At 35.4% G+C, this 23,379-nt stretch overlaps 1 pseudogene; it reads left to right on the top strand.

Moving 5' to 3' along the window:
- LOC105549284 overlaps nucleotides 1-13,392 on the top strand; it is a 122,284-nt pseudogene extending 108,892 nt beyond the window's left edge.
- The last annotated feature ends 9,987 nt before the right edge of the window (nucleotides 13,393-23,379 follow it).

The raw sequence follows: 23,379 nt of genomic DNA, 5'->3' as shown, positions 1-23,379 counted from the left end.
ATAGAAAATTTGAACAGTATCAATCAGTTTGACCCAGACCCTTCACCGAAAAACAGCTTCCTGTGAAGTGCACACTGAACATTTACCAAGATGGAACATACTCTGGATCACAAGTAAGTATCAACAAATTTGAAAGCATTCAGATCACACAAAGTATATTCTCTGAATAAAAAGAATTAAATTAGAAATCAACTAAAAATTTTAAAAAATAAATCTGATAACTACCGTTCTACTCTCTACTTCTAAGAGATCAATATTTTTAGGTTCCACATACATACAATTTTATCTGTCAAGTTTTTAAAATATAAAAATAAGTAAATCTGGCAGTTCTATTAAAAAATAAATCAACAACATAAAGATATCTGAAAAATTCCTCCAAATAATAGGAAACTAAATAACATACTTCTAAAAATAAAGAAGAGTTACTGAAAAGCATTTGGAACTGAATGAAATTTTTTAAAGAACAAGTTAAATGTATGTGATGCCACTAAAGTAGCATCGATGAAGAAATTTATAGCACTAAATGCCTTAATGGAAAAGAAATTTCTTAAATCAGTTATCTCAGCTTCAGGCTTAAGAAACTAGAAAAAGAAGAGCAAATAAAATCCAAAGCCACTAGAATAAATGATATAATTTTTAAAGAGCAGAAATCAATGAAAACAAAGTAGAAAAGAAAACAACAACAAAAAAAGTTATTATTTGAATAAATGAATAAAATTGAAAGTCTTTGTTCAGATTGATCAAGAAAAAAAGAGCGAAGATACTAACTTTTTATGCTAGATTGGATATTTACTTAAAATTTTTCTCAGAAAATTTGGAACTAGATGGATTCACTGATGAATTCTACTAAACATCTAAGGGAAAAAAAATACCATTCTATGCAAATTCTTCCAGAAAATTTAAAACGGAGGAAAATGTTCCATCTCATTATTGGAGGCTGTTATCATGCTATTACCAAATCCAGACAAAGTTATTATCAGAATAGGAAACTACTGGCCAACATCCTTCATTAACACGGATGTAAAAATTCTAAACAATATTTTAGCAAATCAAATCCAATAATGTATAAAAAAGATGAGGCATCATGACAAAGTGACATTTATACAAAGAATGTCAGATTGGTTTAACATTTTCAAATAATTGATGTAATTCACTATACTAACAATCAAAAAAAAAAAAGAAAAAGAAAAACCATATGATCATTTCAATAGACATACAAAGAAAGCACTTGACAAAATCCCATATCCATTTCTGATAAAGTATCAACAAACTTCAACTTGATAAAGGGCATTTACAAAGAACCTACAACAAACATTATATTTGTAATATTTATTAGTGAAAGACTGAAAACTTTCCTCCAAACATCAGAAACAAGACAGAGATAGATATCTGCTACTACCACTTTTATTCAACATTGAACTGGAATTTCTATCCAGAGAGAGAGAAAGACAGAAAAAGCCATAAGAAACAAGTAAAACTGTATTTGCAAAAAACATGGTTCCCAAAGGAATAACTAGAAATCAGATAATATCTACCAAGAGAAAAAAATTACAGAATTTATCACTGAATTTAGGAATGTCTCAGGATACAAAATCAAAATACAAAAATCAATTGTATTTCTCTATATTATTGATAAACAATCAGGATTTAAAACTTCAAAATAACATTATTTGCAGTAGCATCAGAAACAATAAAGTGAGGAGAGATAAATTTGACAAAACATGGAAGTTCTGTACACTGAAAACGTCAAAATGTCACTGAAAGAAGCCCTAAATAAATAGATACACCATCTTCTTGAGTCAAATGACTAAATATTGCTAAGATATCAAGTCTAAAAAGCGATTTACAAATATTATGAATTTTCATTTATAATCCCAGCAAGGTTTTTTGGTAGAAAATGACGAACTGATTCTTAATTTATAGAAAGATAAAAAGACCTAGAATAGCCAAAAACACCTTTGAAAAAGAGCAAATTTAGAGAGTTAACATTACTTGATGTTAAAGCTCATTATGAATCTGCGTGTGTGGTGTTGGCATAAAGATGAATTCATCATTGGTACAGAATATAGATCTCCAAAATACGCGCACACACACACACACACGTATATATGTGTGTGTGTGTGTGTGTGTGTATATATATATGGGAAACTGGTTTTTGACAAAATTGCAAAGGCATTTCTGTGGAAATAGAATAATCTTTTCAAAAAATCAGAAAATAATTAGATATCCATATGCAAAAAAAAAGCCAACATCAATCCATACCTCAACATTATATACAAAATTTACCCCAAAATAGATCATAGATCTAAATGCAAAACCTAAAATTACAAAACTTCCAGGAAAAATAGGTATCGGCACAAACTTACTGGCTGCAATACCTAAGTACAATCCATGACAGAGAAAATTGATAAACTGAACTTCATTGAAATTAAAATTTTCTGTCACAGTGCCTTCAGAAGATAGTTAATGGAACGAAAAGGAAAACCACAGGCTGTGATAAAGTATTTGCAAGTCACATATCTGTTAAAAGACTTATACCCAGCACATATAAAGAACTCTCAAAACTCAGTAATAGGAAAAAAAAATCCAACAGAAGTATGAAATTACAGACAAAAGACCTAAACAGACATTTCCCCAAAGAAGATAAATGATGGCAAATAAGCACATAAAAAGAGGTTGAATCTCATTAGTCATTGTAGAAATGTACCACAATGAGGTACTATTACACATCTGTTAGAGTGACTGATTTTTTTTTAATTGACCATGCCAGGCAGGGAAAAGTAGTGAAAAATCTGGAACTTTCATACACTACTGAGGAAAATAGAAAATGCCACAAACTTTGGAAAACAGATTAGCAATATCTTTAAAATTAAACACATATCCATCATATAATCCAGCCATTCCTCTCCTAGGTATTTATCCAAGAAAAATGAAAGCATAAGTCCACATAAATACTTGTACATAAAGGTTCCTAGCATCTTTATTTGTAATAGTCAAAACCTTAAATGACCAAATGCCCATCAACAAATTGATAAACAAGATAAGGCACATCCATATAATGGAATACTATTTAGCAATAAAATGGAATGAACAATATTGGTACACACTCTATATGGATGATTCCATTTACATAACTTTCTAAAAAAGCAAACTAATATAGAGTGAGAAAGAGTAAATGGCTGGTTGCTTAGATAGGAGGAGAATACAAAAGAACACAAGGTAACTTTTGATTATATAATCTTCATTATTTTGCATATGGCGATGTTTTTACAAGTGTCTATAAGTTTGAAAATTTATCAAATTTTATAACTTAAATATATGCAGCTTACTGTGTATCAGTTATATCTCAACAAACCTTTTTTCTTAAAGTAATCAAGACTTCAAATACCAATCTTTTCTCCACTGTCCTCCCACATCTGACATGCAAGTATTCAATTAAATGAGTATTTATTGACCCTACTATGTTCCAGATCCTGCAATTGGCATTAAGAATACAAAGAAAAATAAGTGAGCTTTTGGAAAGCCTATTTTAAAAAAATAAATTTATATGTAGATAAAATGTTAAGCACTGCTAAATCCCTTTTCTGGTTCCACTTTATGCCTCTGTCCTTGTTTTTTTCTTATGCTATATGATTATACTTTCTATATTCTTGGATTCTCTTTGAATTATTTCTGAAACAAGATGAGATGTAAGTAAATATAAGTAATTATTCAAATGGCTAAAACATGAGATTTGTCCTTGATAAATCTGCAGCAAAGAACAGTCTGGCTTTCTCTTCAGGTACTTTGCATCCTAGTGGAGAGAGTAGACATGTACACTAATAATTATGCTGCAAGTTTTGATTTGTTAATACCATGAAGATAGTAATACATTTAATATGTAAATGTGTACAAATTTTATAGGAGGGAGTACTGGAATGTGCAGAGAAACATGATTCTATGAAACTTAGTTTACAGAGAAGAGAGAACTTTCCATTGAGTTTTGAAGGTTCTGCAGATTTTCAATGGGCAGAGGTGAAGGAACAGTCTGAGCAGAGAGAACATCATAAACAAAGAAATGAATGTGAGAAAGGTCAGCATATGTTCTTAGGCTAAAGAATAGTTTAATCAGATGAGATAGACACCCAACACTAGCACTAGCCTCATGGCATTTGGGGATTATTTAACCTCTTTAGTTTCCAGTGCCTTTAACTATGAAGTGGGAATATTTACACTATTACATCTACCTGAAGAGTTTCTTAAAAGGCCTAAAAAAGAAGTGATGAACCTAAACCACTTAGCATTGTGCACAGACCAAATGCTTACAAAACCAGTAGCAGTTATTATTAGCATGAGGTTAGAATCCAAGGGAGAAAAAGGAAGAGAGAAACTTATCTGGGGCATATTTTTAAAGTGACAAGTTGTTATCCCTAGTAGCTTCATGAATGCATACATTCAATTATACAATGACATCATTCTTTCTAAAACAAAGTTCTGACTTCACCTGGTCTGCTAAAAGAAAAAAAAAGTATTAATGTGAGGGGTGGGAAGGGGAAGCACAGATGGCAATTTCATGCTTGAGAATTCAATCCTTCTCATTTGGTTTGAAAAGATAAAACAGACCTTATGGATCTCTTCCTCTATTAGTGTGTCTTTGGCTATAAAAAATATATATAATAATCTCATCATAATTTACAACTGCATAATTCTAAATAATTCTTTTTCTTTAAGTTTCATAGAATCATGTTTCTTAAAAGGATCATCTTTTCCAGCATCACATTTTTAGGCCAATAATAGAATAAACAAAAATTCCTTGAATAAAACCTACCAACAAACAAATAAAAGCTCATTTGCAACTTGCTGCATACTACACTGTGATTTCATTTACAAGAGTCTCAGGCAAAGAAGATCACCATAACTCTCAAAACGGTTGTGTCATTGACAATTAAACATAAGTTAAGAATGGCCGCAACAAAAACCTGAATAGATATTCACGTGTCTGGTATGATGAAGTATAATCCAGCCTGAAGGGAAAGAGATTGAGTAGATCAGAAAAAGTAACAAGATTTATTTGCTCTAAGACTAACTATATGACTAGTAAGGCAGTGGTATACTGTTTAAGATTTACATGTTTGCAAAACTAGGAGTTATCATAACGATATTAATTTTCCTTAATTTTTCTCTCTCAGTTCCACCCTTGCATTTCTATCCCCAGTCTATATGATCTCTGGAAACATTGTTGATCAAATATGCTAAGAGTGCCCATCCAGAGATCAGTAGTTCTTGCTCAAGCAATGTTTTTCTTATAAGAACAATGAATGACATAAATTCTTTTTAATTCATGAACAGAGACATTCGATCTTAAATATGACAAATTTTATAGATGTAGATAAAATGCTTGAAAATTTAGAGTTATTGAGAGGCCAGCAAACATGTAAAAAGAAAGTATATTAATAAACTAGCAAACTGATTATCATGGTTAGGTTTTAAAAACCTAGAATATTCCACAAGAAAACAAGGAATGGGGTTCTAAACATAAGCAAAGGCCTTGCTTCCAATGACATTCTTTTTTCCAACATGGAACACCCATACAGATAGATGAGATAGAGATGCAGATTTTTATCCTATCCAGGAAGTTTAAGAAATGCCTCTGGGACTTTCCATATTGGCAGATAAGCTGAGAGCTTGAAAAATTTAGTGGGGCAAAGAAAATTCCTATAACCCCTTTAACGCAGGATCTATTTCAGTAAAGACTTGAAAAGTAAGAGAGATACAGGTTTCATTCCACTTTTTATAAATACGTATATTCCAAACAGAAGAGGTGAGATAACCAGAACGGTATTTTATTAAACAACACATAGCATTTAATTTGTACCAGAAACACATACAATCATTTTACAAGTACTATCATTTAAATGAATCTTTTGGACAACCTTAAAATGAAGTTTCCATTATTATCTCCAATTGACAGATGAGAAAACCAAGATACAGAAAGGTTGGGGAAAAAAAAAAAAACAACAAAACACTTGTCCAAGCTCACATGGCTATTAAATGGCAGAACTGAGTTTTGAACCCAGACCATTTGTCTGCAAAATCCGTATTTGTAATCACTTCATTGTTGTTTATTTTTCTTTAGAAGAGCTTCTGATTGGAGATAAAGTTTAATCTTTGAACACTTCTGCCTGTTCTACAGAACCCCAAAAGAAATTTTATTCATACGGTAGAGACTATTCTACATGCAAAATCAATATTCCTATGGGAAAATTTCCCTAGCAACTAGTTTAAAATGCCTTTTTAGGCCAGATGTGGTGGCTCACACCTATAATCCCAGCACCTGAGGAGGCCAAGGTGGGCAGATCACCTGAGGTCAGGAGTTTGAGACCAGCCTAGCCAACATGGTGAAACCCCATGTCTACTAAAAATACAAAAATTAGCCTAGCATGGTGGTGCATGCCTGTGATCCCTGCTACACTGGAGGCCGAGACAGGAGAATTGCTTGAGCCTGGGAGATGGAGGTTGCAGTGAGCCAAGATCATGCCACTGCACTCCAGCCTGGGCAACAGAGTGAGACTATGTCAAAAACAAAACAAAACAAAAAAAAAGGGTCTTTTTTAAAATTACTAATCACTTCAGAATGACTGCTCAAGGGGACACCTCCCTTTAGGAGGGAGAGAGGTGATAAACAAGTATGTGAGCTCATCGGTTTTATAAACATTTCTGGGAGGCAGGTGGTATGCTTGCTTTTCAGGTGAAAACAGAGGCATGGAGCCATTCAGGGACTACTCCATGGCACACAGATTCTTTAGAGACAGATCCTTCACAAGGTACTATAAGCACAGAATAACCTTATGTGCAGCTGTGAAGTCTTCTCCTCATCTATCCTATTACAGAAAAAGGAAACCTGGTACAGTCTATGACTCTTCACAAACGAGACTTCCTGCAGTAGAGGAATCATAAACGACAAGGCCCATGAGCAACAAGAAAGAAGAAAAATAAGCTTTCTTAAAGAAAGCAGGCCCAGACAGCACAATGACTGATTGTAGACTAGATAGTGCTGAATGTAATTGGCTCCTTCTTCTTGATAAAGGTCAAAGTCATCTTCAAAATGACTGCCCTATTCAAGGTTTTCATAATAGATTGGAAAATATGACTCAGACAAACACCCAGGAAGGCTTGGTTCCTAATTTGTCAGGTTTTTGAATGGATAATTTTTAAACTTCCTACAAGAAAATACTCTAGCATTTCCCAATGTGGTTTCCTTTTTCTCTTTCTACCCAAGAGAACAATATAAGCTTGAGAAACCATGTTGTGTGTGCATGCCTGCAGATTTGTGTAGTGATCTCCTACTTTTCAGACATCAAAAACCCACTAAAAACAAAAACCAACCAGAATGGAGCACATAAGATTCCATTCAAATACCACTGCACCCTGAGGTGAAGGTGAAGCTTAGCAGTCCTTCCTGATTGCTCGTCTTTATACTAATACCCCTAACTGAATGAACATCCAAAGAATGGTGCTTACTCAGGATTTCACTTCAGATTTTTGCACTGAGGTATCCACATAAAGCATGAGTAGTGGTTATTGCCCTAGGCTTACCATTTCTAATTGTATTGTTTTGCTGTTCTGCTTGGTTCAGTTAGCTCATGCGTTAATTGTGTAATGGCATAGAGAATAAAATATAAAAAACATGTTTGTTTAAGCAGTGGCATCCTGGCTGCCTTCTTTAAATATCACCAAGGCTAGCAGTCAGTTGGAATAAGTAGCAAACATCATTTGATTTCCAGCAAGGTGAGGGGTGCCTTCTCCCAGTTTCATTTATCCTGCTTTCATCACTACAGAGTAAACCCTGGAATGCTGTCATCCTTTTCAGGCTTCAGTTCCCATCAGAGTATTGGCTTCACTTTGACTGTGGAAGATTTAGTTGAAGCAGTATTCAAAAGTGTAGAACTTGTCAAGCTACCTATCCAGCGAGAAGTCTTGAAATAAATGGAATTTCATTACTTTCAGAGTAAGAGAAATTGCCAAAAAAGTCATACAAGGCTCTTAATACTGTGGCCACTGAATAGTTGTTCAGCCTCAACATTAACCATACCTTCTTCTCCCTAAACTCATCCCAACCTCAAATAAATACATAATCATTATTCTATCTGGAAAAAATTGTATGACCTCTTTGATTCCCCGTGCCTTCTGTAGCCATAATACATTTGCACATGCCACTTGTATTGGTAATGATAGGCTAACTGACATAACAAATAACCTCAACATTTTGTCACTTAATGCATTAAGGCTTATTTCTCACTCAAGTCACTATCCAATTCAAGTAAGCAGTGGTTCTCTCTCCTCTACTCAGTCATCAAAAGAATCCAAGCCCCTTCCACTCAGTATCTCCAGTATCCTCTAGGACAGTCCTCAATCAGAATTCCACGAAAGACTTAACCTGTAATTTCCATAGAAATTTACTGCATGTGAGGAATTAGCCATCTCCTACACATCTGTAATGATGCTAGCTAAGTACTAGCCTTGCATGAATTGAGAAAATAGTCATTAAATCATTTTCCATAGAGCTTATTTCTCTATGAACCCTTTGAGGAAGGCTGCTCCAGGGCATGGTCTTCAACACTGGCTGCATATTAGAATTACCCAGAAGCTAAAGCTAAGAGCCACTAATCTGAGAGCTCAGCATTTTTAGTTAAATCAACTGCCTGCATCCCAAACAAGGAAGAGAAAGAGGGTAAAAAAGAATGCATGGAAAATCATCCGGGAGGTCTTCATGTGGATTCAGCATGGAAATGGTATAAATCACTCTGCTCACATTCCATTGGCCGGAACAGTCACATGGCCCCATATAACTGCAACCTGGCAGGAAATGGTAGTTTCCTCTCACGTATCAGAAGGAAAAGGAAGGGGAACTTCCTCTAGCAGTATCTGCCATACTCTTCCCTTTACCTGAAGAGACATTGCCTTTCCCTTCCCCCACCTCTCTCCAATTGTTCCTCTTGGTTAGGTCCTCTTGTCCTCTGAAACGGTAGTTACCTGCTCTAGAAAACCTTCTCTCTCCATCCTCCAAAGCTCCTGGGGTACACCTTTATCAGTGCACCTATCACACAGAACAATTCTGGCTAGTTTCTCTGTCTCCTCTGGCTCCAACTGTGTATTCCTAGTTCCTGTTGATGCTAAAGATACACAATAGGTCCTCCATATGTTTCAAAAATTAACGAATGAAAGTGACAAAATGTACTTCGCATACATATATACCACAGTTAAAGACTTAGTATTATCCCTATGTCTTAAATTTAAGAAACTTAGAAGCCTTAGAAGTAAAAGACGTATTCAACACCACAAGATAAAAGAGATAAACAGGAATAGTCTTATACTTGAATAAATAATCTATTGCTTAATTGTTCCTATCTTTTACTCTTTCTGTTCAATCTTAAAAATAGGGTGACAAATTTATAGGGAAGCACACTATGCTCTCCCTTATAGGTCTCCAAAAGCTTTTCTTGCTGAAAACAGCATACAAAATACTTTCCCTCTTCAAAGCCCAAAGCAATACTGGAAAAGCAATGAAAAAGAAAGTGCTCATTATTTTTCCCCACTAAAAGTTGTACTGCAATGCTTGAACACAATTGGAGGAGCCCTAGGTTTATCAAAAGTATCTGCCATTTCTAAAAGAATATAAGTTTATTACTTACATCAGATATAACCAAAAATAATCAAGTTTCATCATGTCTTATATGGGATTTTGAAGTTCCTTCCTTCCTTCCTTCCTCCCTCCCTCCCTTCCTTCCTTCCTTCCTCTCTTCCTTCCTCCCTCCCGTCCTTCCTTCCTTCCTTCCTTCCTCTCTTCCTTCCTCCCTCCCTTCCTTCCTTCCTCTCTTCCTTCCTCCCTCCCTTCCTTCCTTCCTCTCTTCCTTCCTCCCTCCCTTCTTTCCTTCCTTCCTCCCTTCCTCTCTTCCTTCCTCCCTTCTTTCTTTCCTTCCTTCCTTCCTTCCTCCCTTCCTTCCTTCCTCCCTCCCTTCTTTCCTTCCTTCCTTCCTTCCTTCCTCTATTCCTTCCTCCCTCCCTCCCTTCTTTCCTTACTTTCTTCCTTCCTCCTTCCCTCCCTCTCTTCCTCCCTCCTTCCCTCCTTCCCTCCCTCCCTCCCTTCCTTCCTTCCTTCCTTCCTTCAACAGCTAAAATGAAATCACCTGTAGCAAGTGGCTAACACTGTTATGTATTTCTCAGTTTCCAAATTCAGAAATCCTATGGAGTTTCTGTTTCAGTAAAAAGGTTCCTATTAAAATAAATAAATTCAAACAAAGTAAATATTAATCCAAAATACAGAAGCAAACATTCTAAAGATCAGGAAAAGAGGACAAAAATTTTAAAAATGCGTTATTCAAATGCTTACTGACTGTTGCTTTCCCACAACCATCATTTGTTTGGAAACTTGTAAGTATGGGTAGCTAAAAAAAAAAAAAATGCTTTTTCTTAAATTAGATATGAGAGGTGGCAAAATTCCCAAAATCAAACAAAACCTTTTCTATATTCAAAGTGTCAAGTTTGAAACCAAGCTTTGAACATGGAAAGATAAATTAATTCACTTAGGGCAAACTTCTTCTAAGAAAAAGAACATGCTGGAGGTTTATAGACTACTAAATGGCCATTTCCAAGCATACTAATGGTTCAAATATGTAAGTCAAAGGGTTATCAATTAAATATCTTATAAAATATACATTGATTTAGAATTGCCTAGGAAGATAAAAGATTTTGACTTGTAGACAAAATATAAACTATTTGATACCTTAAAATAGGCTTCATCCAGGCACAGTGGCTCATGCCTGTAATCCCAACACTTTGGGAGGCCGAGGCAGGTGGATCACTTGAGGCCAGGAGTTCGAGACCAGCTTGGCCAACATGATGAAACCACATACCTACTAAAAATACAAAAATTAGCTGGGCATGGTGGCATGCCTGTGAATCCCAGCTACTCAAGGGGCTGAGACCCAAGAATCACCTGAACCCGGCAGGTGGAGGCTGCAGTGAGCTGAGACCATGCCACTGCACTCCAGCCTGGGTGACAGAGCAAGACACAATTCAAAAGAAAAGAAAAGAAAAATTGGCCTCAAAATTTCTAATATGTTGCATCTAGAAATAGAAACTTGTCTACATAAAGAAACACAAAAGGATTAAGGCACTGCCATACTCTGGTGGTAAAGGTGGGTCACAGATATGCAATAGGAATACCCAAACCAGGATCAGATCACAAATCAATACCAGAAAAGCAGTGGAAAAAGTCAGATTCTGGCCTGTAAGAAAGAGGAAAGAAGCAAAGTGAAGGTCTAGAATTAAGGTCAGGATTTAAAAAAAAAAAAAAAGAACTGAGTGAAAAGGATTTCAGAATTCAAAATCAAGAAAATGGAGTAATAGGAACCAAATTTAGACAATTCCAAAGGTGAACAAGTTAGCGAAAAATGACATGAGGAGGAAATAGCTATTCTACAACAGCACCAAACCAAATCTTACTCTATTGGGGACATTATGAAAGAGACATTATACACCTTCTTGAAGGAATTGTGGAACATTTAAAGGTGTAGTCGCGGCATCTGACATCAATAATTTTAGATTTTTAATTTATGGTAGTAGGAAAATTCATGACTTAATTCATGGCTCACAAAATGAGCTAAAATTAGTAATCATGAAAATTGATTGATTTTCAATTTTCAATTAAATGAGGATAACCTACCTCATTTAATTGTTGAGTTAGATATGGTATGTATATATTGGCACTCAGCACTTTTTCCCACCTTCTTCTATGGTTTCTCATTTTATTACAGACACTGGAAAGTTTAAAAGTATATTCCCAGAATTTCTTTGCAACTAACAAAACACATTAGGTTTACAAAGTAGATTTCACCAATTAAAAGCACTCCCCTGAAATCTGGAAAGCAGAAGTAAATGGAGATCACATACCTGTGGCTTTCAGCACATTTTCTGATGACAAGCAAGGCTATGAAGAACTCAATGCCCACAGCTTTATAGATATTGATAAGGAATTGAAGAAATAGCACCTGGGCTCAGTTTCCCAATCCTCAGGCAGTTATAGATGTAGCAGTGGGAGTGGTGGTAACAGAGGTTATGACAAGCTCCCAAATCCTAAATTTTAGTGAGCTATTAACACATGGTTCCAGTGGCAGCCTTTTGACTCCCACATTCTCATATGTGGCAGAGGCAGTAACTCTCTTGGGAAGCCAATTGAATAGTTTTGTTTTCAGAGGATAGCTCGCGGTCCAGCCTGGTGCTTGCTTTTTAGCTCTTCCAACAATTTCAATGAGCACATAATTAACCTGTATTAAATATCTTACTGTTTAAAATACCTGAAGTGGTTTTAAAGAATTGAATGTTAATTGACATAAACTTCAATATAATCCTGTGGATTATATTATTATACCTTTTTTTTTTCCAACGAGAAAACTAAGGCCCTGAAAAGTTAAGTAAAAAGTAAATGGAAACAGAGGCTACAGACTGAGAGGACCTAAATGCAAAACATGTATCTGATAAAAGAGTTGTATCTAAAATATATTTTTTAAAAAATTTAAATCCCAATATGGAAACAAGCCAATTTTAAAATGGGCAAATTTCTGAAGCGGACAACTTATGAAAGATATACACGTGGCAGATGAACCCACAAAAAGATGTTCGACATCATGTGTTACCTTTTTCATCAATTGACAGTCTAATCATAAAATTCATGTGGAAATGTAGGGGTCCAAAGTAGCCAAAACACAGGGACTACTAGACATGTCCAGGCAATATGCATCCCCTCCTTTCAGCTTCTAGAACAGCAGAATGGTCTCCAGAATCACCCTGACACTGTAGATGACATGTTTAGCCTGGATAGCCACCAGGTTTATTTAGTATAGCCCTGTTACCTTGCTGAAGAGCCAAGTAATCACCCTTATCTCACAGTGGGCCATTGCCTCTACTACCCTGGACCACTGAGATGTCAACTGTAGTGTCATGTGTTTCCCACCATCCATACAGGGGTAACCAATGATCATGGCGAAGACTTTGATTTACACAAAGATCTGATTGGGTAGGTGATGAACCAGCTTAGACAGTAACTTGTCAGCCAGTTGCCCTACACATGCTGCTTTTGTCTCCTCCCCAACGTACCCTACCAGATGTGGCCAAAGTGCTCTAGGAGGTCATGCAGGTTGAAAGTCCAATATTTTTGTCAATGGTTAGATAATTCCTTGAAAGGATTCCCAAAGGAGACAACCATGGGAGCCCAGCACCATGACACACAAACAACTTATAGACTTCCATGAGCAAGTCACTAGTGCAAAGGAATGTAAGCAATTTGCTGGACCTTGCAAGACTTCACCAGGTTGTTTCAACAGCTCACACTCCTGCACTGTTCCTGTCTTTTAAATTAGAAGACAGGAAGAAAACAAAAAACCAGACTGTGTCCCACAATCAGAAACCTCCAATGTGACAGAGAGGGCTTCACCACCAGCAGGATGTACGACCAGTCACAGAGAGACTCCAGCTTTCTGAGGCCATCCTGAGGAGATCCTGTTTGGGGGTGTGAGGGAAAATCAGGGCAGTTTGAAAAAAAGATGACTGCAGCCTGCCCAGTGTGGCAGGAGGGGAGCTGGTTTCCTGGTAAAGTTGTTTCTAAAAGGAAAAATAATTTTAAGAAACTTTTTTAAAAAGGGCCTGGCACAGAGGCTCATGCCTGTAATCTAAGCACTTTGGGAGGCCAAAGCAGGTGGATCACTTGAGGTCAGGAGTTTGAGACCAGCCTGGCCAACATGGTAAAACCCCATGTCTACTAAAAATACAAAAATTAGGTGGGCATGGTGTCATGCACCTGTGATCCCAGCTACTTGGGAGGCTGAGGCAGGAGAATTGCTTGATCCCAGGAGGCAAAGGTTGCAGTGAACTGAGATTACAGATTACAGCATTGCACTCCAGCCTGGGTGACAAGAACAAGACTGCGTCTAGGTAGGAAGGAAGGAAGGAAGGAAGGAAGGAAAGAAGGAAGGAAGGAAGGAAGGAAGGAAGGAAGGAAGGAAAGAAGGAAGGAAGGAAGGAAGGAAGGAAGGAAGGGAAGGAAACTTTAAAAAAAAGAAACCTAAATGTGAAAAAAAATAGTCTTGAAAAACAAAGTTGGAAAATTCACACTTTCCAATTTCAAAATTTAGTACACTGCTACGGTAATCAAATCAATGTAGTATTGGCCTAACAGTAACTATATTGATCAATGTAATAGAATTGAGAGCTCAGAAACACACTCTTAACATTTATAGCTAATCAAATTTCAACAAGGTTGATTTCCCCAATTTAATGAGGAAAGAAATGTCTTCTCAGCAATTGGTACTGGAACAGTTAATATTCATGGACAAAAGATTAAAATTGTACCCGTTTCATACACAATATAAAAAATGAACTCAAAACAGATGATAGGCCTAAGTATAAGAACTGTAATTATAAAATTTATATTAGTTTCCTACGACTGCTGTAACAAACTATCACAAATTGGATAGTTTATACCAACACAAATTTTTTCTCTTACAAGTCTGTAGGCCAGAAGCCCAAATCTGGAAATCTACAGAGGTCTATTCCAGTCTTTGGCTGTGTACCAATCTATGCATGTATGAGAAACCAGGAATCAAATCACTAGAAAATAGAATGCTGTGCATATTCTTGGAGCCAATGTAGGACTGAAAAATGTTGATTTTCCACCAGATAAAATTTCCTAAATCATGCATCATTGATTAGAATCCTCAGAGCGGTATCATCTTAGTAGTAGAACTATATTAACCTTATAGTAAAAGCTTTTCTAGACTCACCTTAATAAAATGTGAAAGCCGGCTGGGCATGGTGGCTCAATGCCTGTAATTCCAACACTTTGGGAGGCCGAGGCAGGTGGCTCACCTGAGGTCAGGTATTTTAGACCACCTGGGTCAACATGGCGAAACCCTGTCTCTACTAAAAATGCAAAAATTAGCCAGGTGTGGTGGCATGCACCTGTAATCCAAGCTACTCAGGAGGCTGAGGCAGGAGAATAGCTTGAACCCAGAAAGCAAAGGTTGCAGTGAGCTGAGCTGGCACCACTGCACTCCAGCCTAGGCGACAAGAGTGAAACTCTGTCTCAAAAAAATAAAAAATAAAAATAAAATGTAAAGGCCAACATCAAACAGAATGAACTATTTCCAAGTAATATAGCCACATGCCAGAAAAAAAGTCCAACTTTATTTAAAGGAATACAAAAAATTACAGTACACCAAAATATGAAATGCACAATACACAATATCCAATGAAAAGTTACCGAACAAAGGAACAGGAAAAGATGAAACATAAATTAGAGAATCATCAATTAAGAGAAATAGACTTAGAGATTACAGAGATAGTAGAATTATCAGGAAAAGATGTTACAGCGAATATATATATATATATATAAAATATATAATTAAGTTATACGTGTATATATATATTCTAAAATATGTTTTAAAAATATGTATGTTCTAAAAAGTATTAAGTATTAAGTATAAAGAGTAATGCAAAATATTTTTTAAAAACCCAATGGCACTTACAGAACTGAAAAATATAATCTCTGAAGGGAAAAATACACTGGAAGAAATCATCAGCTGATTAAACACTGCAGAAGTATAAATCAATGAACTTGAAAATATGGAACTAGAAATTTCAAAGACAAAAAATAAAGAGTAAAAAACAATAAATGAAACACTGGAAGAACTGGACAACCTGAACACAGTATGAGTGACCTATCGCATGACAACAAGTTTTCTAACATACAAGTAATTAGGGTTCCAAAAAAGAAGACAGAGAAGAGACAAAAATATATATAATTTTCCAAATTTTCCAAATCTATAAACCTATAAATCTAAGAATTTCAACAAACCCCAAGTAGAATAAACAAAAAGGAAACCATGCCAAGACTTTTGTGTTCAATTTGCTGAACATCAGTGACAAATAGAAAACTTAAGAGCAATCAGAGAAAAAAAACCCCATTATTTCCAAGAAGAAATTATATCAAAGAAGAAAACACAATAAGAACTAGAAAATGTTTTAAAGACAAGGAAAATAAAAACATCATTTAAAATTTTGTTATATGCAGCCAAAGAAGGGCTTAGAGAGAAATTGAGAGCTTTAAAATGATTATATTAGAAAAAGGGGTTCTCAAGTTAATATCTAAATTCATTATCAAAAGCAATCTTTAGAAATTTTTTAAAAAGAGAAAATTTAATCTAAAATAATTGAAAAAAGAAAATGATAAAAATAAGAGGAGAAAACAAAAAAAGAAAAGATAATAATAGGAAAAAAATTGATATACCAAAAATCAGTTTCTTCAAAAAAATGAATAAATTTTATAAAACTTTAGCCAGATTCACAATATTTCTAGAAGAAAAATAAATTATCAATATCAAAAATAAAATACCACTAAATGTTCTATAGACATTAAAATAACAATAAATGATCACTATGAATAATTTTAGGCCAAACTATGAACAATTCAGATTAAATGAAAAATACAAAGTACCAAAATGTACTCAAGAAAAAATCGGTAATGGGAATAGCCCTATTTTTGAGAAAGAGTAAAAGATTGTATATAGTAAATAGAACCTCTTAATCTGATCTCATGTATTTTAATTTTAGGCCCCAAATCAAGAAACTAGCACTAATTCTGAATATTGACAACAAGGGTTTATGTGAATTGAAAAGGAAGCAATCATGGACATTTAGATTCAGGCTAATACAACCACATCTATGTAAACGTAGACCTGTAAATCCACAAATAGCAAACCATTCAACCTTTTTCCAGGATTCCCAAATTCTCTCCAACCTTCCTATTCCCTACGCTCTCAAGCAAAGTTCAGACCAGGCTGTAAACCAAAGCCAATCCTGGCAGTACCATGTTAAAATAATTTCAAGAAATCTGCCTATGTATCTGAGTCCTTTACTATGGAGTCTAAGAGAACTTCTAGAGAAGAGATTTAAAATGCAAATAGACCTAGTGGTAGTATATACATTAATAAAGTTTCGATAAGATTTAAATGATGAATTCGAAGTATCATTTTTCAAACAAACTTGGGAAGGGTGAGATATAAATGTCTGAAGAAGCAAAAGGACAGCAAATAAAGGAGAATCCAGTATATACATGGGAAGTTGATGCTGAAACAAATTTCATTTACTTCAGTTTGACAAAGGTTAGTGTTACCATTGTGTAGGTGTCTGGCAAACTACTCTAACACCATGACCTTCCCTAGGGCCCAGGAATTAAGGGACTATTAGGTAACTCTTTAGGATAACACTTCACACACACCTACTCCTCTTTTACAATTCAATAATGCAGAATCCCAATACCAATGCTGGCCATGTTATTTACTTAAATGAAGTCATTTCATTCTTATGTCAAAATCTAGGTTTTTAAAAATTCTTTTTTAATTTTAATGAAAATTGATACACCCAATCCACAATAACTTTGTTGGTATATTACTATCTGTACCCCTATTATGTAGGTGAAATAATTACTCTATGATTTTCCCCACCCCAGCCCCTCATTCACATTAATAAATGTGTATGTCACTTCTCTTTAAAAATGAAATAAAATAACCCTTTTTCTTCTTTTTTCAAAATTAGGCACATGATAATATTTTGAAACAAAATATTAATTAAATTAAATTTAAAAGGTTTTATGTGTTCTTTTTCTTAGAAACAACAAGACATATATTTTCCCTACCAAATGTGTTTGCCTCTGAAAACACAAGTATTTAATTAATAATACTAGTCCTCTGGATTAATTTTGACAGTTTATGTAGAGTCGAAGACATATCTGACATTTTTAAAATTTACAACGATGTACACAGAATGCTAACAAAATAGTTTAAACTACTTAATTACAGGTGCTGTAAATCTCCCTTAAGTAATTCACTACCTGTATCACTTATAAAGACAGAGTTTGCTTATTCTCCTTTTATAGGAGACTAATAGAAGGCCATTATCCTTTTGCAGTGAAGAGATTTACGGATGTATCTTCCATTAGCATTAATAAGGGTCCATGTAAATCACTAGGCACCAATAGAGGAAGAGAACTCCTCCATCTATTGGGTAATTGGCTATTTTAGTTAAAAGATAATTTTGGGACAAGGGGAAAAAGTAACATTATTAATATAATTGTCTGAGGTTAAGATTACATTAAAACAACGTGGTAAGAAAAAATGGGTCACCTGACACTTTATTTGGCTTTTATTTTCCCTACTTCCTAAGTTAATCATAAGCATAACAATAACAAAGTAAACATAAAGGTGAATAAGAGTGACTGCTTTTGAAAAGACAGAAGAGTGCATTACATATCTAAGCACATTGACATAGATCATTAAATTAACAGAATTGAGTCACAATAAAAGCATGTTGTTTCCTTTATGACAAATGTTTGCTACACTTGTACCTTAGACTAACATAGGATTTGCTTAACATTTTAATTGCATTATTTCAAGTAGCACAATGTCTTCCAAATGTTCTATTAATCTGCATATTTTTTTAATTCTATATTGCTGTTCATGCATATGGGCTTCTCAGAGTCCCTGGCACAATTTTATGTACCTCTAAATATCATGTGCAGATGCTTACATTTTAGTTTTTCATTCTGCACATAGAAGAACTTTCATGTGCTTAATGTAAAGCCAGGCCTAGCATGTCAGGTTGTCTTGTGTGACAAATAGTTCCATATAAATAAATTCACTGGATACACTTTAAAACAAAACAGAACTGTTTAACTTCTCTGAAACAGGGTAACAGAAATCCAGGAGTCTTTCTATATTTGGCAGATGATTTTGTAAGACTCGGGTTCACTACTGGCAAAGTAAGTTATATCTTCATGGTTTCGACAGACAAATACCACATAATCTCTGCTCAAATTTAAAATGCATGCCTGTGTAATATACATTTGCAAATCTGTCCTAGAAATGTTCTGCCACAGATCAGATGCCTTGTTATTGAGAAATCAAACAGTTCTTTAAATAGAGGTTGAAAATGCGGCAAAAGCTAATTTTTGCAGTACAAAACTAATTGTGTGTTTTATTTTCATTTAACAGATTAAGTATAGTCCTACCCTTTGCTTTGATTCCTCTTCTGTTTCTTACAAATGTGACAGTGTCAGAGTATATGCAGGGATTCCACTTAATTAAAAAAAGCACAGTCATGAAGAAAAAAAGGAACAACAATAAAAACAAAACAATTTATAGGGTTCTAGTTACTAGCATTTAACAAAAGGCATTTGAGGGAATTTTAGGGAGCTCTTTTATGGTTCTCACAGTGGATGTTACATATTTATTTATTTTTATCCTGTATTAATTATAAAATCAAACATATAGAAGGGAACCTATAAAGAAAGAAATCAGAAAAGAAGAGAAATGGATGACTGCCTCTTTGTGACACATTTTCTCCCTCAGCCTTGCATATTTGCATTAAAGTGATTGTGAATAATGTACATTTGACCAGTGCTGTCTGCAGAACTAATGCCTATAAAAGGGATGGGAAGTAGCATATGTTGTGCCTAGGGCAGAGAAAGTCCAATCACCCCCACTGTGAGAGTCTCCAACTAAAACGCAGGACAGCCTGGGATTCAGCCTAAATGAACCCAGCAGGGAGAAACAGGACACAGTCCCTCGGTCCACATTTAAGCTTCTGAACTAAGATTTTTAGAGTTTGCTTTGAAAAGAACCCATAATCTCTATCATGTCCTTTGCACAAAGCGTTGAAATTTTTTTCTTCTTTGTCTTACCTACCTATTCACAAATTTTCAAGGAAAACCATTACGGCAAGAAATTAAACACGAGAAATCAGTTGTTTCAGAATCAAGATGTACACTCTTTATTGCCATTTTAGCAACTCTCTCCTCTGCTTGAGCTATTCCCCGGCATTATCTGACAAGGCACACTTTTGTCAGTAATTGCAAAATGTTTTAGGCTTGTGGTTTCACTTTTATGTTTTTGAACTCTCCTGGAAATGCTCTGCTATTAAATACTTTGCAGAGGTTCTCAGTCCTGTTACATAATCTTCCTGTGACCTCTAGCACCAGGTTCAGATTCAAACTAGCTTTCCTTCTACCTATATTAACTTGATAGTTGAAAAATAGCAATTATAAAAATGTATGAGAATAACAAAATCGGCTGAACTAGGGAAATAAAAGTTGCCAAATTGCTGTGTTTGAATCAGTAGGATTGCCTTTTGCCTCATTAGCTGCAGTATTAAAGTGGAAAAAACAGAGTAGGGCTAGAAAATATGTATTCATTTTGATATTTATGTAATCCAAAGGGGGAGGGCGGTAAAAATAAAATAAAATTGAAAACTTGTAAGTTTTGTCACAGCATGATATGAAAGAGCCTGTGCAATGCTGAAAATAATACAGAATTGATAGGATATAGCTTATCTTTTCTTCTACTGTCTTAGTGTTTAATTCCTATTCAAATTACTGTGAAGATGCTGTAATGTTTCAGAATGAAAGAAAGCTCCAAACCATTGATTTCAGTTTATTGGCCTATTCCTTGGATGGGGTAGGAGGGTGGTAAGGATTGCCCTGTTTGGATACTTCAAAGGACTTCATTCTTTGAATGATTAGCTATTATGGAGGGTTACACACTGTCATGAAAATTAAGTTTTGGGTGTTTAATTTTATTTCTTTGGGATCATAGCCTGAGTTGTGTAGATCAAAGACCTTACCCTACCTTACTCTTCACTACCCTCCCCCCACTTCACCTTCCTAATGTACTAGAGTCCCATGATTATATGTTTTGGCAAGCTGGGCATCCTTCATTTTTTTTCCCATAATTTCAGTCTTTTCTGTCATCACCCAACAAGGAGGCCCTCATAGTGTGTAATCATTTTAGTTTCTGAGATTAACCAAACCCACTTTGAGGAAATTTCATTTGAGGGCATGATTCAGTGTCTCAGACTTAGGAGATGTCAATTCCCTGTTAGGATTATAGAGCAGCTTCTGTCTGCTCCATGGTATTATAAGCACCTGTAAATCTTGGCAAAAGGAGTTAATGGAGTGGGAGCCTCCAAAACATTCTACCAGAAAAAGTAACATAAAAATTGCTTAACATTAGTTTATCAGATGCTCAAAAATACTGGTTGTTTGACTAATTAATTGAAACAGATAATTCTTCATCTTATATATCATCATGTCAGTATTTTCTATCTTAATCTTACCTTTCGGGCTATTTTTAAACTACAGACTGGGGAGAAGGAAGTGTCATTCATTCATTTATTATTTCAGCAAATATTTAGCAGGCACCAGATGAAATTAGGGGCCACTGAACTTAAAGCCCCATGCTGGAGATAGACAAGTAACTAGCAATTTACAATGCACTGTGATTATGCTATGATAAACTGAGATTCTATAGGAGAGTAAAGTAGAGCATGCAAAAATATATATATATAATTAAATTATTTTCTTAGAAGAGCTTTTAAACTTGTTATCAAACATGCAAATTGTTTTATTGTCCAGTTCACATGAAGGTTGCCCTTATTATTGTTTTACCAATAATAATATATTATGGTTTATTCCTTTCTTATTCACTGAGGGTTAATATTGCAAATAAATTGGGAGTTAGTGAAAGCTAGATCACTCTGGAGGAAACTTCATATCAGACATTCTTCCTCTTGTGCTTAATTTTACAGACTTTGGTCATCTCACATACTACTTCTGGGGCTGAAAGAAGTTTGTGTTGTGATGTATTACATTTGTCATCATGTGCCCCCAAAGCCCCTCCTCTTCTTACGTTGCTTTATTGCAGTATAAAGTCTAAAATCCATGAATCTTGCTGTCTTCCAATAGCCCCCTTCCATAACACGGTGACCTGTGCAGAATTAGAGCTAATAATTCAAACCAAAAAGGATAAAAAGCATAAAGCAACTGGCTTGCTTCCAGATTCCACCATGACATTTTTAAAGCCCAAATCAAATATTTTAAGCAGTGCCCTTTCTGAGTCAGAATTTTAAGCAGCACCCTTTCTGAGGCTGTATGTGACTCTGTCAGGAGCCCTGGGTTCTAGCTTTGCTTCTGTTAAATATAGAAGGCAAATCACGAGTTTCCTCATCTTTAATTGGAAGAGGCAGAGACTACAAGATCCCTAACATCAATGTCAACTCCAATATTCTAAAAGTGAATTTTAAAATAAATTAGATAAATTTTTTGTTATTTTAATGTTCAAACCTTTAACCTACCCAGTCTTTAAAGAACATTTTTAGATAAGACTTCCTACATCATTCTAACATACGCAAGTGGCTAAGAAATGGCATACTCTCCACGATTCTGAAATAAAAATTCTGAAGCCGAGAGAGATTTAGTGATTTTTCCAATAATATGCAGTGGCTTAGCAGAGGAATATGGAACCCAATCCCTATCTTTTCAAAATTTACATAAAAAACACAAAATATTCCATAGGAAAAAGACAATTTTTTTTTTTTCCCCCCTAGACAGAGTCTCACTCTGTCACCCAGGCTGCAGTGCAGTGGCATGATCTCGGCTCACTGCAAGCTCCGCCTCCCAGGTTCACATCATTCTCCTGCCTCAGCCTCCCCAGTAGCTGGGACTATAGGCGCCCGCCACCACGCCCGGCTAGTTTTTTGTATTTTTAGTAGCGACGGGGTTTCACAATGTTAGCCAGGATGGTCTCGATTTCCTGACCTTGTGAGACAATTTTTAATAATTGTGTCTGATTCAGTTAATAATCTGACCCCCAGTATGAATTGGTAAAACATTAAATATATTTGGCTGTCTGATAGATAAAGTAGTTTAAATTGCCAAAATTCATACTTAAAGGAATCAGGTGTTCATTGGAGCACCAAATGGACCACAGAGAAAGCACAGATTAATGCTCCAATGTCTCTATATTTGATAGTGATAATCACCACTGGCAGGCAGGAAATCTAGGCCAGAAGTATCTCAATATTAGCTTCCTTCTCTTCCCCTCTGAATGCTAAATATCCTGACATTACCATTTGATCTGTATATCTGGAAGTCTCCCTAGACTGGTTAGCAAACTAAGAGCATATCTCCTAAAAGTGAATATGTGTACTCTTAACTTGGAGTGTCTCTAGCCCTCAATGCACTGAAAAAAAAACTCAGGCTATTTTAAACGATATGACACGATGACCACAGAATACAGGAGCCTGGATTCCAAAGAGGTAACATAGGTAATTCAGCCCAGACAATGTCCATGTCCTTTGCCCCCATCTTGTCTATCTTCTGCATATTTTCTAAAATGTATACAATCTAAATCTGCACCAGGAAGAGATTCTGAATAAATGCTATTGCTAGACTGTGTGTGCAAGAAGAGGGTTGGAAATAATATATTTCTTGGTATCTTGCCCAGGTATTAACTC

The sequence above is a fragment of the Mandrillus leucophaeus genome, unplaced genomic scaffold (assembly GCF_000951045.1).
Source record: "Mandrillus leucophaeus isolate KB7577 unplaced genomic scaffold, Mleu.le_1.0 Scaffold1111, whole genome shotgun sequence".
Taxonomy (NCBI): Eukaryota; Metazoa; Chordata; class Mammalia; order Primates; family Cercopithecidae; genus Mandrillus; species Mandrillus leucophaeus.
Note: the sequence above shows the minus strand (reverse complement) of the source record. Positions and strands in the feature narration are given on the sequence as shown.